This window comes from Aquila chrysaetos, chromosome 19 (genome assembly GCF_900496995.4).
Source record: "Aquila chrysaetos chrysaetos chromosome 19, bAquChr1.4, whole genome shotgun sequence".
Lineage (NCBI taxonomy): Eukaryota > Metazoa > Chordata > Aves > Accipitriformes > Accipitridae > Aquila > Aquila chrysaetos.
This window is the reverse complement of record NC_044022.1, coordinates 10,533,123-10,548,280: the sequence shown is the minus strand read 5'-3', so window position 1 is coordinate 10,548,280 and position 15,158 is coordinate 10,533,123. Positions and strand designations below refer to the sequence as shown.

General features: G+C 42.1%; 1 protein-coding gene across 4 annotated transcripts in view; it reads left to right on the top strand.

Annotated features, from left to right (window-relative positions):
• Positions 1–15,158, top strand: part of ELMOD1 (ELMO domain containing 1) — a 60,268-nt gene that overhangs the window by 2,323 nt on the left and 42,787 nt on the right. For 2 of the 4 annotated variants that reach the window (XM_030042821.2, XM_030042816.2), the window contains exon 1: positions 8,531–8,676. The exons of 1 other annotated variant lie outside the window; for it this stretch is intronic. The gene's annotated coding sequence lies outside the window, so the exon portion shown is untranslated. Of the gene's footprint in view, positions 1–8,528; positions 8,677–15,158 lie in introns of those variants that run through there. One more of the 4 variants, XM_030042819.2, reaches the window with a different exon arrangement.

Sequence of the window (15,158 nt, the reverse complement as noted above, 5' to 3'; positions counted from 1 at the left end):
TTATCTTTACCACATTCCTAGAGAGAGTCAAGGCATTTGTCAGTCCCTGGGAATCCACTTCATATGGTAGTAAGTAAACACTTCTGTTTCCTTCAGCAAACTAGAGGTTACTGGTCCATATCGGGAAAGACAACCTTACTCCCTTTTACACCAAAGCAAGCCAAGCCATGCTTTAGCCTAATGTGATCACACTGGATTCCCATCACTTTCAAACCAAATTAAAAGAAAATCACAGGAAGATAGTAGGATTTGCTGTATCAAATCTCTTGATTTAAGAATCTGCAGTTTAAGAATCATGACAAATAGGATATGTTTCAGGACTGCAGTTTGTTACAGAAATAAGAAGAAACCTCTTAGCACAAAATCCAGCTCAAAATCACCCACAACTAGTACTGTAGAGGAGTACCATAGTAAATGATGAGACACAAGATTAATTGTTTTAGGATAGCATTCATGTAATAGCTAAGGACTTTGACAAATATCTGTTGACCTAAATTCAAAATGTGCTACTGCTGCTGCTTGTGATAGTAAAATTCTCCATAACAAACCTCTGCAATGCCAAAGGCTTATATTTTTCAGGAAGATAGCAAGGCTAGCTGTGTGCTGCATGTCATTTTGATTCTGCATTTGTGCTGTTCAGTGCTAAATTTCATATTTCTTTCTGAAAAACAGCCAAAAAACAACTTTAAGAATTTTTTAGCAATTGCATAAGACCAAAAAGAGGCATGAGAAATCTAGGCACTGGTAAAATCAATGGGATTTTCAAATACTAGCAAACAAAAATCTTTTATTCTCAAGAGACTTAAAATGTCAAGTAATATCAGTGTGCTTTCTGATTTCTAAGCTTTAGGCTACACTGTGTTCATACCTCCAAGCTTTTTTTCCACAAACATAAGACTTTGGAGCACATTTTTTTTCCTTTCATTTAATAAAAGCTGAAATTTTCCTGAAATCTCTAGACTCAGGGTACTGGAACTTTAAGAAATACATTAAATAGCATAAATCTCATGATAAAATTGTAACATTTGGCAACACTGGTTTTGTGGCACAAATGCACGGTTATTGGCTGGTTCACTTCCCTTGTTACAAGGTATGATCCTCCTGTGGAGCAATTTCTTTAGCATGACAGCACAACTTCTTCTGAGCAGGGAGATTTCAGTTTTGTATTGGAACAGTTACAGATCTTGTCATCCAGAAAACCAAACTAGTCAGTGAAAGTTTAGGATCAGGCAGAGATAAGCTAAATTGAGCACTTCCATTATGCCATGAGATTGCATTAATGAAATGCAAGCCTGTGTTATCAGAGTGGGGGAGGAACAGTTTTAAATTCTGTTGTCAGACACACTGCGAAGGTGTGCCTATGTTGTTGGGTCACCATTAATGTCATGCTAGAACTGGGAGCACAATTCTGTAGGCTTCAATAAACAGAATATCTTTGATCCCTGCCTGGAGAGTCCTCAGACAATTCCTGTGAACTTTCAGGCAGAAGACAGAAGTTACTATATTTATGATGTGCATGCTGCAAGTCTGAAGACCTTTCATTATCGGTACTGCCAGTCCAAAGCTCCAGGTCTTGCGAGGTTCCTGCAACATGTGCACACAGATGTCAACAAACAGAGAGTTTCCTCATTAGATTAAGGAAGAATCCAAGAGATGTAAATTCCCTAGGCACAATTACTGGAAAGCATAATAACCATGGAGATCAACTAAAAGCTCCCAATGCAGCTCCTGACAGCTTTTTCTGCTCACATAAAACCTCCCAGTGAATGGTCCCCAGCCTTCAAAGTCCCACATGCACCAATACTAAGCAAGTCATACATTGCAGGCAATTATTTTGTCCTCAGTTTTAATTTTCTAAATTTTCTCTGGCCATAAGCAGTCTTGGAGACTTAGGGCTTTAAATCTTTCCAAAGCTGTTTAGGCTTTGAAAAAGAGATGACAATTCTCTGCTGAACAGGAACTGCTGCTTTCACTGCCCAGGTGACTCTTTCTCTGCAATTCAGGCAAAGTCTGGGAAAGATCTTCTTGTGCCAGTCTAGTACACTTTCCAGGATGTCAGAAAAGTAATACAAAGTACTGAAAGAACCATACAAAATATTGATTTCCCTGCAAATCACTGAACCCATCAACACATGGTTTAGTTTAGCCTTGAAAGCAACGTTGTTAGAAAGATTCAAACAAAATATTTCTGTTTTCTCTGGCACAAAGTCTGAAAATTATCATCTCTTCTTCAAAGCCTGCATGTACTTTACATTCTGTTCTTGCTCTTCATGCCTGTTTTCCATGATGAGACAGGAAATATTATTTTTTGGAATTACTGATTGAATTATATTATTCTCTTCTGGCCCTACATTCAAAATCTTACCTGGCAAAACCCAGTTCTGTCACAAGCAGTTAGGATTTGGTAGGTGTTCAGAAAGCAATGCGACCCTACACAGGGATCCTCCCTGATATCTACACCAGGCAGGCAGTCTGCTTTCCTGCATATCCTTGGAAACCATCCTTTCTCACAGTTACGACTTCAGGGCATAAATATATCATAAGGACAATCATGGGATATCAGGCAGTGAATTTGCCTACTTCATCAAACATTTTTGCGGATACAGTGCTTGCAGTCCAGACACAATCTGCAAAGTTAAAATTTAAAGGCATAGTATTGTTTACATACAGAGAACTAAATATCACATTTCCATTGTAAGAAAGATCTTCAGTGCCTCCAGTGAGACTGGAGAGAATATTGCAATGTATTCCTTAGACTGGGACTCTATCCTTTCAGCCCTTTTCAGGCGTTATCTCAGGAGGTCTCGTTAGCTGTTGCTCATGCAATAGATTTGCCTTCTTTGGAAGAACAGCTGTGCAACCAAAAGTTAAAATTTTCTACACGAAAACATGGCCAGTTACTTGAGTCACCCCACTTGCTGCTCTTGTAATCCAGTTTTCATTGACTTCTCTGAATCTGTATGCACACTCGACACATCTGAAAAATAGAAGTTGTAAGTTTTTCAACTGAATAGGCCAAAAAAAAGATGCATTGAAACTTTCATGGAATTTTTTTTACAAATAGCACTTCTTTGTGACTCAGTTTGCCAGTCTGTATGACATTTACATAAATATTTACCCAACTCACCAATGGCTGTGAATCTTCATGAATCATTGTTTGTGTAACACTTTGTAATCCTTGAATGAAACGTAGCATATGCACTCAGAGTATGGATCTGATTAATGGCAGAGGATAAATTAAAAGAAGAATAGATAAAAAATGAACACATCACATTTTTTTCTCTTGTTCAAAATTGTTTTCAAAGAAATTCTCTATTAAAAATGCAAATCTTTCTTTTTCACACAGACATGATATGGTTGGTACACATCTTAGTGAAGAAGATTAGGATACAGCCTGCTGTTAATCAGCATATTCAAATTTGTTCACTTTTTTTAAGATAAAAAGCAGATGTTAGCATATAGTATTTGAAATTCATGTCTACATCACTTTATTTTACTCTTTCTATATAGAAATATCAAATAGAATGATTTAAATTATAACATTATAACATTAAATGCTCTTAATTCATATGCAGATGAGGTCCTTTCTGGCAAAATTCTTTGCTTCAAGAGACGGGTAAACTAAATGAGCATACTGGCTGCTTCACTTAGCTGTCATCTCTCTAAAGGCTATATGAGTAAGCCTGACACACTTCATCTCTCATGTTATCATCATCTACATGCTTTTGTTATTGTCTTCTGTGTTAAACTTTATGGCATCTTCAGTCAAAGGAATACAAGTGAAACGAAATGTGGCACTGTAAATGAACAAAATAACTAGGAGAGAGGTTTAAGAAATGATTGTAAAGCTTGTGTGCAGGCTGCTTTAGCTACTATAATATCAGCACACGAGAGCCATATAATACACCATCTCAGGACAATTCTATATTTGACGCCTGTCCTGAGCTAGGCACAAAGATTTGCCAGCTGTTCAATATTTCAAAGTAGAATGTTGACACAGATTTGAAGCATCACAACAATTATGAAATCATTGTGATACTTGAAATAGATACTCAGACATAGCAAGAAAATAGTTTTTAATTTGGGGAACCAGATTTCTTAAGCAAACAAAATTATATTGGAAATCTATTTTGTCACCCCACCCTTCTGTTCACCGCAGCAGGATGGTTCTTTATAACAAAATTCTATAGTGTTCTGCAGCTCAATTGTAGGAATGCATTTGCGGTGGGAGGATATCTGCAGGAAGTCCCCATACACCTGTCAGTCGCACAGGACACAGTCCTAGGAATGGAATCAGCACCTACTTGAATGAGCATGGAGATCAAAGAGAGGAATCCATCACTGAATCACATAATTCAGGATCATGCTTAAATCGGGAAAAGAAGTAAAACTTGTGGATTGAGATAAGAACCGCTTAATAGAACAGAAAAGAATAAACTAACAATGATAATGATAACACTAATAAAATGACAACAGTAATAATAAAAGGATTGGAATGTACAAAAGATGCGCAGTGCAATTGCTCACCATCCGCTGACCAACGCCCAGTTAGTTCCCCGAGCAGTGATCCCCCCCCCCCCCACTCCCCCCAGTTTATATACTGGGCATGACATCACATGGTATGGAATACCCTGTTGGCCAGTTTGGGTCAGCTGCCCTGGCTGTGTCCTGTGACAACTTCTTGTGCCCCTCCAGCTTTCTCGCTGGCTGGGGATGAGAAGCTGAAAAATCCTTGACTTTAGACTAAACACTACTTAGCAACAACTGAAAACATCAGTGTTATCAACATTCTTCTCATATTGAACTCAAAACATAGCACTGTACCAGCTACTAGGAAGACATTTAACTCCATCCCAGCTGAAACCAGGACAAATGGTGACAAGCTGTGCTCAGACAAATGCTGTCCTCCCATCTGCACCTTTACCTGAGCATCCCATTCACATAGACTGTATAACACCTCCCAGAAGACATAGCTGGATGTTTGCTTCATGACATCCTACACCTAAGGTAATCTGAGCTTGATTCTTCTGAGAACAAAAGCTGTAGTGATGATCAGACTCACTAATTACAGCATTCTTTTGTCATCTGCTTGCTACTGGCTTTGGAAAGGCTCCATTTCACCACATACCAGTGTTTGGTGATTTCTTACACCAAGATCTCATATAGTTTCATATAAACATTTGGGTTTCCAAATGACAAGAGGTGAGATGCCTTTTCCTGTGGAGTGAGGGCAAATAGGTGTTTAAACCGAAATCAGACTTCATGTGTTCCAGTAGGCAAGAGTACTAGGAGAAAGGTATGGTCTTTTTAATGCAAAGTTTTTCCCCACAAGCAAAAAAGTTTGATCAGCTCAGTCAAAGTAATAAAGAAACACAGCAGCTGGTCTTGCAGTACTTAATCCACTATTGTTCCTTTGATATCACAAGTATCATTATACTTAGTATGCTTCCATTACAATAGTTTTCTTTTAAATGCACAGCACTGTCACTAGTCGCCTAATGTATTATGGTTTCTTAAATTACACTTAGGCTAATAGAGCCAGAAGATCGAACACTAAGAAATAAAAAAATAAAAACTTTTAGCTGATCCACAGGTCGTGGGAAAACAGCTAGCAGACTAAAGACGAGGGTGTGGTTTATCACACCCTGATAATGCCCAGCTGACAAAAGGGTCCCCTGATGCCCAGGGCAGGTGAGGAAGATTGAAAGCAGTCTGAGAAGGTTTTAATTTATGCTGAGAGTAGCCTATTTTATCCTGAGTAAAACCTGAACAGATTGATAGTCTGGACTATAGTTTTTGAAAACTGAGGTAAGAAAGCCACTTATGCAAATGGTGTGGTGTGTGTTTTTGTTCCTTCCTTTGCTTTCACTACTACAACTTTTAAGACTATTCTGGGAGTACTAGGATTGTTAGGTAAAACATATTCTTTCTTTTGTCTCTTTTAAGTAAAAGAATACAAGTATAGCTAAAGTATTTCTGCCACCATTTGTATTGTCACAAAATGAAAAAAGTTACTTGTTAAAAAGAAAACAATGCATAAAAGTATTAACTAAAGTGTAAATCCTTATGGTGCATTTAGTAGTGCTTGGGTGGTACGTCTTCTGAGAAAAGTGCTGGATGGTGTTGAAACACATTAGGTTCTTCACAAGAGCATAGCATGTGTACTTTTTATCAATCTTGTCTTTGTCAGTAAATTGTGCAACAAGAGCTTCTATCCACAATAATGAGGGACATGAGCTTTTGATTTTTAAGCAATGTCTGAGCTAGGTATGTTGCTATCTGGTTTTTTGCTGCTTCTGTCACCTTCTTTCCAATGCTAAATTAATCATGCATGTAACCTTGCTGGTTTTTATTACGCATAGCAGGCTGTGTGAGCTATTGCTGGAAAAGTGTGATATTGCTCAACTAGTGGGGTCCTGTATCTAGTTCTTCTAATGTTTTTCACTGTGACTTCTAAGTACAGGCTATATTTCTGCTGTCATGCACAGTTTCTTTTATTTGCTATAAATTAAAAATAATTATTCTGTTAGAAGGAAAGTACAGCATTGTAATATGTTCTGTAAGTGCTTATAATCAAAAGAGCTGGGGGCTTTTTAATCCGGGCTTTAAAATGCTGGTTTGCCTCAACTTTCCATAAGAACAATGATGCTGAACGTAGGAGGCATAGTAATCTGGGTAACTTCCATCCCAAGATATTGAGTGAATGGGTACATCAAACTGCAATTTGATAACAAGGGTCTTGTAAAAATCCAGTCAAGTCTGAAATGGCACTGCGTGACTGCAGCATAGCTATGTGCTACTACGTGATTCCAGAGAACGGGCAGGAGGCCATCTGGAAACTCCAAACCTTTTGGTGTGATCCTCTAAATTTGCCATAGCAATAAGGGACTAGAGTCAATGAGCCTTTCTAGCTTACGTTTTAAATTCCTCCACATTGGTGGGTAAGAGTATAGCATCTGAGAAGATAAGGCTACTTTGTAGCATGGATCTGGCTTTTCACACTCATGATGCATCTTGCATAATTATGAATGAATTGTCTCACAAAGCTCTGTTCCCAAACTTATTTTGGGAAGTGTAATTGAACTCTGCTCCTGAAGCCCCTGAAAATTCCCCAATACTGGGTTTACTCTGTTCAGAGATGTAGTGACCTGTGGTGGCTCCTTCAATCTTGTGCTAGAGCAGTTCTGACAGGCTCAGGAACTGAGACCAAGTATGTGTGAGGGGGCAGAATTCACTGGGGTATAGTAATTGGAAAACTCACCATAATGTATGAGGCAGGAAGAAAGAACTACTTTTCTAGTTTCATTGATGCATGGAATTAAGCTGGAAACCTTACTTCAATGTGCAAAACATGAGGCAAATAAGAGATAAGATAGTAAAGCTGCAGCCTGATACCTGTCATTTAGTGGGTTCCTTTGAGCATTGGACCTTGGCTGCTCATGGACAGCACAGCTGTAGCGGAGGCAGCTGAGACCTGTCCCTGCCATTCAATCAGCTCTGCAGATCGCAGCATCTGCCAGCCAGGTACATCAGGTGTACTGATGTCAAGAAGTGGAAGAGGGACTACATAGCTCTAGCTAGGAGGTGGATTAAGTAGCAGTTGTCTTTGCCTTGAGTGTAAGACATGGACAGCATTTCCTAGTTGTTAAATGTTTAACTTAGTGACACTAGCGTTTTCACCGTACTTCTTGAAAGTGACAGTTGATTATAGGATCAAAATGACTGAAAAAGGAGATTCAGAAGAAATTACACCATGTCCCTTTAGCAGGCATGCAGAAAGCTATTTTCAGTTTAGGCATAGGAAACACTTTGAAAAAGAGGTTAATTAGTGTTTTCAAAGGACATCTGAAAACCCAAGACTATTGGACAATGTGGGGATGCCAATGTGTCCTGACAGCCTACTTACAGCTTCAAAGGAACATCTGGACAGATGCATGCAGCAGTAAGGATGAACAGAAGCACAGACTATTTGCCTAGTGGCAGTAGTTACAGCACTGGGCAACTTTAAATGAGTCTGTGGACACTTCAGACAAGGGTCATTATTCTCTTGGAGGGGAGAGCTGTATAAATAGACTAGCATGCCTGTGAGGCTGATTAGCAGATTTTAAACTTTGAAGATCAAAGGCCTTTGGGATATACTGCTGGGGAAGAAAGGACGCTGATCTCCTTGACAGGTAGGTGGGATGGGATATGGAGGCAGGATGCCGACTCGCAGGATACTACTCTAGCTAGCCGGGATCTTAACACCTCGGAGATGTTCCCCGCTCTCCTGTAGGACCTTAACTGTACCCTTGTGGCTGGACTCCCCTGAAGCGCAAACAGGTATCGCCTTTCCTCGGCAAGAGTGGGGAGAACGGGAGGGAAGGTCTCGGAAATCCAGCTTCGTTTCGGGACAAAGGGAGGTCAAAAGGGGAGGAGAGGTGCATCCTTCGCCGGGGACGGCCGGCAACCGGCCCCTTCCCCTCCCCGCGGGGCGGGCTCGGGCCCCGCCGCAGCCTCCCCCCGCGCTCGCCGGTAGGCGGCACCGCCACCCGCCTTCCTCCGCCTCCTCTTCCTCCTCCTCCTCACCTTCGCCGGCCGCCGCGCCGGGTGACCCAGATCGCGGCGGCAGCAGCAGCACACCCGCCCGGCGAGGAAGGACGGCCCGGGACGGCGGGGATGGCGCGGCGCGGAGCGGTGAGTGCGCGGAGGCGGCGGAGGGCCCTGCCGCCGGTCCCGCGGGTCGCTTAGCGACGGGAGGCGGCTCCGGGCATCGCATCGCAGCCCCCTCCGCTGCCCCTCCCCCCCCCCGCTCAAAAGGGAGCGAAGTTTTGCCCCTTTGAACGCGGGACGCTCCCTGGGAAGACCTTGCGGCGTAAGGAAACTGGGGGGACGCTGCGTGGTTTGCGCATTTGGGTTTGTTGTTGTTGTTGTTGTTTTAAAAAATTGTATTCATGTATTTTTTAACGCCCCCATCCTTTGTAACTGGCGAGGGGGCGGCTGGAGGAGGCCGGCGCTGGGCGGCAGCCAGGCGCACGGCTCTGCGGCTCCGCAGTGCGTTCCGCGCCCTGCCCCGGCAGCCCGCCCCGCGCCCGGGGCCGCCGGCCTGGCTTGCCCCGCCGGCCTGGCTTGCCCCGCCGCGCAGCTGCCCCGAGATCTGTGGACCTCAGTTACACCGACATGTGGACAGGGTAATGATGGTTGGGTTTCTTTGTTTGTTTGTTTTGGTTTTTTTTTTCCCCACGGCACGCTCTTCTTCCCTGCCTCCCCTTCGTCCCCCAGCATGGTCAAGTTACACCTGCTCCCGAGTTAACTCTAGGATTGATGTCTGCAGGCTTTTATGTTTCTCTTTGTCCTCGCCGTTTCTGCTTTTCTTACCGTTTCCGTGAAAATGGCTAAAACAGAGTAGCTAAAGTGTGTGTCAGAATGGGGGCGCCGGGGAGAACACCACCTTCGTCCCAGTTCAGTCAACTCAACAGTCAGATCACAACAAGCTGGGTTTTGTGACAAAGGCGTTTGAAACAAAGGAGCCATTTTAAAAACTGAAAGAAATTTATTTTGTGGCTTGCATGCTTTAGTAAATCCAGGTTTTCATTCTTCTCTCTTCTGCCCCTCCCCCGCTATCCTAATTTATCCTAAAATGAAGTAGAATAGGAGAAATGGCATCTCTTAAATCCTGCATCATCCCTATGCACTACAGCAAGCTTACTGTTTGCCTTCTGTTTCAAACATTTCCTTATGCATTTTTAAAGAACATTGTTTGGTACTGATAGATCTGTGAATAGTTGAAGCAGTTGAGTGTGCTTGTGCTAAGAACATCTTGTCTCCCTAAGATGAGAACAGCAAAAGACTCATTAAGTGTAGTAATTTGGTAGGTGTTGCATACTTATGCCTATTTAGCATATTTAGCAAAGTGCAAGTACAGAGATTTATTGATTCTTAGGAGAGCCTGCTTTTCTCTGACTTCCTTAAAAAATATGGACCACTGCATTTCCAAAACAAACAGGTGGAGTTACATCTAGAAATGTCTTTTGACTTGTTCAATTCTCATAATTTGCATAACATTTTAAACAGTATTTCAACTAAAACTAATGCAAAACCACATTGCTGTAGTAATTGACTTATCACCAAGCCTAATAGATGCTTGGAGACAGGAAGCCTATGATTTTCAGGAGTGAAATCATGTGACAGCATCAGAAGCTGTATCACTCTAGACAGAAAATTGGCACAAAATACTTCCAGGAAAGCACTAAACAACAGGAAAATTATGTAAGAGAATACATTTGTTAAGTTTCCTGCTGGTTCACTGATACACTGTAAAACATGTTCTGCTAGTGTAAAAACCTGCTAGGGCTAAGCATATAACCAAAATCCTTTGCCTGCTCAGCTCTTGAGACAGGGCTTTGTTAGCCATGGGACAGCATCACATTAGCTGCATTGACACTTGTGAACCCAAGAATCTCCTCTGATCAAACATCTTTCTGTCACTCATGCCAGGGAATTACAGCCCCTTGAGCTATGCTATACTTAAGCAGGGAAACTTCAGGGCTATGTTGCATTAGGTGGTTATTTTGTTATCTGTCATCTCTCCTGCACAACAGAGTCTTGCCACTGATTGCAGTGGTGGAAGCAGGGAAAATGCTGTTGCACAAATGCTAGTGTGTGTAGGGTTCCAGACTGCTGCCTATATTTAAATAATCTTGTATTTTAAAGCTGTCTGGAGAACTTCTACTTAAAGCTAAGCTGTGATCAGCTGTAACCAATGTTAACAAAAATTCTGTTTAGTTGTACAGACAGGGCATAAGTGCTGTATAGAGGCAGGCAAGCTTTATTTTTCCCAAGGGGTCATTTGAAGTGTTAGCAGAAAATTGCAATAAGAGCAAGCTTGGGCTGCCTGGAGATCAAATCTTGTTGGATTTAATGCCCTCTGGCTCATGAGACTTTTTTTTTTTTTTTTTTTAATGAACATCTGCTTAACCTTCTTGATTGGAAAGCTTGCTTTACTTGACATTCATTTGAAATCTTTTGCTTGGTGATGTAGGCCAAAAGACTGCATGAAATATGGTACCCTTCTTGAATGCAAGCTTTGGGAAGGAGGCAAGAAGAGTAAACTCCAGGGTATGGTTTGCTGGAATGTGGGAAGGAAGCCAGGTGGTGAGATTCCAATCAGGAAAGAAGGATAAAGTAGGGGAAAATAAAATGAAAAATGAGACTGATGTAAAGAGATGTGGAGAATGGTTGTACTAGTGCAGGACTGAGGCTGTGGTTCGGGCTTAGGATCCTCAGCATCCACGTAACATGACATGAGATCAGCCACATAACTGAGCTGGAGTGCTGAGCTGTGCTGCACCACAGGGTTTGCCAAGCATGAGCCCAAGGTGGAAACACTGCTTGTTCCTGCCAGGTGGTGGAAAGAGTAGTCTGACGGCAGAGGCTGTGGGAGCAGCTTCCCGAGTCATTTCTCAGTGGTACATGGGACTGTGTGGGCACTCCTTTTCAAGGCAAAGCAAGCATTTCAGTGGTAAACTGACCTGTTTGACTTTGCCTTGAAACAAATTATGGATATGTTTACACTAGCGATTTGGCTCATGTCCAGCTTGAGTATCTGACACATCCTCTGGAGACCTTCTCCAGTTGCCTTGTGGCTGTTCAGGTCTTGGAGCAGTCTCGCCACAAGAGACCTGAACTCTCCCAATGAAACTGAACCAGGACCCCTGCTCTGGGAGCACTCCCTGTCAATTACTGAGTCTTGTGTGAAAGATACTAGTTACTTAAAAGTACCTCTCAGCTGTAATTGAGTGAGCAGTTCTCATCCACTTTAGCATAAAACCAATGAAGAGCTCCACACCAAGTTTGTTAGCTTCAGGCATTTCTGGCAGTTCATTCTGGAGTGCTATTTCCCACTCCCCTGCAAAATGTGAGCAAACACTTCTCAGTTTTCTGTTACAGTTGAGAGGCCCTTCAAGAAGATAGTTTCCAGCACTTACAGTGGGTATAGTACCTGAGTGGAACCATGTGTTTGGGCATGGTGTTTTTAACATGTCCCAGTCTGTCTGTAGATCCTCAGACTGAGCACTCTATTCTGGTTCAGCCGGCTACAGTCACAGACGTACAAAGGAGCCTGGAGAATAGGAAAAATACAGGAGGTGCAAAGACTGGAGCTGAAAACAATTGGCAGACTGAGCAGGTGAAGTTGCAACTTGTTAGAGCAGATTTAGGAGGTATGGGATACTGTGGTCCTCATGATTGTGTCTATAGGAAATGGTGCGTACCTGTGAGCTCTCCCCTCTTTGGTGGTATTGTACCTAGAATTATTTCACAGGCATTTTTAGTTTTAATATACATGTCTACACTAATGTTTTAGCTGAGGCAGAGAGTGTGTTTTTGAAGCAAATGTTCCAGTTGTCCATCCCTTTTTGTTCTTCACCTCACTTTGTGGACTAGTCTTGGGGCACCTGAGAATAAACAGGAGGAACTGTTTTGGAAGCACACCAACTGCAACCTGGCATTCAGTCCCAGGGACCAGGTTGGAGCTACTCCAGCATCCGTATTGGGTGTTTTGTTTAAAAACAAACAGCCTTTCCTCCATCTACGTAGTTTCAATTTCAAATGCTTGGCACCACTTTTTTCATCAGCAGAGCCACTTCTGTTGGTCTATGCTATGCACTGATGTAGTTGTAGGTCCTGTGGTAGGTATGTATTTTGCCCCTCCAGGGAAGGATGCTTGGGTAGAGAGATTAAGGGACAGGACAAACCCAAGAAAATTAGTTATATGAGGTCTTGTTTCCACAGCTCCCTGCATCATGCTGCTAATCCACTCACAGTTAACTGATGTCTTCTGAAGGTGCATAAGGAAGAAAGGCTGTTCCTGTAAAGAATGCTTATTTAGGACTGTGTACAACTGGCTATCAATTTCACAAACATAAGAGTTATTCCTTAGTCTATACACCATCTGCCACACAAGCCCATATTGTGTGCCTGTGTCTGAATCTGCCAAAAGTGAACTGATAAGTTTCCTAGGACCCCAAAATTCTGATGCTACTGGGATCAGTATATTGAGCAAGGGCTCCTGTGGCCAATTCCAGATTGCACAGATAATGAATGGAAGTTTTGCCACTGATTTTTTTTCTTTTTTTTTTAGTAGTCTTATTTATATATTTAAAAACAAAAATAAATCCCTGCCTTTCATTGTCCTCCAGGGTGCTTCAGGTATTGAGACTTGTCTGTGGTGTTGCAACAACTTGTTACTGCGTTGATAATACTTGCATAATTGGGTGGGCATGCAGGTGATATGAATTGGGCACCTTAGTGCAAAGCAGTCCTGTGGTCATGGAAACTAGTCCTCTTCAATAGCTCTGGTAGGCAGTTATAAGAGCAAGTCTCTTGTTCCTCTCCCACTCTGCTTTCACAAAGCCACATCCATATCAACATCGGCTTGGATGTTTGCCATCAAACAGGTTGTGCCTCTGAAACACTAAGATCAATGTGGGGTTTGTTAAATTTGGGATTGCTAGGCCTTCATGCTGTCAGTGTTAAGGCAGCCTGAGGAGAACAGATGGATTGAAGGAGGAAAAGAGGAGTTGTTGCTGAACTGAGTGAGGAAGGGAAAGGAGTGATGGTGTTCCCATAGGAAGATATGGAGAACAGGACATACCTTGGGCACAAATTAAGAAAAGGCCATGGAATCTGCCCCAACTATTTGGTGGGGGACCACAACAATATCTACCCTTTGGAAGGGAAAAATGTTTCAGCTTTTTTTTTTTTATACACTATAGGCTGTTTCAGTGAAGTGGCTTTTCTTCCCAGTCCTGCTTATTTATTGTGTTGTAGGAATTATTTTAAACTCGGGGGGGAGGGTATTTTTCTTCTAGAGTGGGAGGTGAGTGGTGCAGCATGAGCAAGGGAGGACTCTTGCTCTTGTGCATCTTGAACATCCAATTAACATCATATGCAAACCAAGCAATTCAGGACTAGTTCTAAAGCATGAAAGATGAGATTGTGGTCACCATTCAATCCAAAAACTAACTAACCAAACAACAACAACAAAACCACAAAACAACAACAAAAAAACCTCAACCAAAAAACCCACTGAAAACAACCAACCACTGAATCTGGACCAAATTTTGGTCTGCCAGTTGTGCTATATCATACAAGTTACCATCTCAAGGATGAGATCAGTTCATAGTACTGAATTATTATGGGTGTATCTGCTGTAAGTATTCTGGAAACTTGTTTTATTTATTTTCTTTTAGAATTTTTTCTGACTATCGCTTTACACTTATGAGGTAAAGGGTAGGACTATAAAAAACCATACGCCCCATTATTCTAAGTAGAAAGAGATGCTGAAGGAAGAAGACTTTCACTGTTGCATTGTGTTAAGAGTAAGTGTATTATGGCAATGCTGTCAATCGTACTGTCCTAGTTTGTATTCTTGGCTCTGCTTTCCTCTTCTTCACGCTTGGTACTGGTGTTGCAGGAACAGTTTCCAATGGTCTTCATGTCTCTTCTCTCTCTTCTCTTCCCACATTGTCTTCTCCCTTCTTTCCAATTTTCTGCTATCAAATCTTTGCCAGCATCCTTTTCTGTCTGAGACTGAGCACCTAAAAGAAAGCAAACACCCAGTAGGACCAAGCAGGAAGTGGCAGAGGGAAGGAGAGCACCACGGCACCTCACAATTCCCATGCCACTGACTTTTTTTATACTTGGTTGAGAAAGGGCATCTTGTGCAATTACCACATAAGGATGGTTCTTGGGCCATGCCTGAAAGTGTTTTGTAAGTCTTGCTTACCAGGTGGTATAACTTCATTGACCTTCAAACCACTCTTTCCATGTTTATCTTTTGCAGATCTTCCTCACCTTTTTCCTTTTGCTTCATCATGTCAGAGGGGTGTTTGTGTTACTGTATCCCTCCTTGCTATGAAAGTCCCTGTCACCAAACTCCATCCTAGCTTTCTTCCTCCTCTACTTATAGAAGCAGTGCTTGATTTTGGTGCTGCTTGGAGTTAGCTTAAGCTACAGAAGGGTGAAGTGAGTCTTAATACAGTCACTTTTACAGTTGTTCACAACCCTTGTTGATAGAAACTCAAATTTGGTAGGATACTTGTGACTCTTCCAAGTTGAAGAGTCAACTGGTAGCTGCTGGTACATAGTCTTTCTGAACAACAGATTTGGGAAAATGT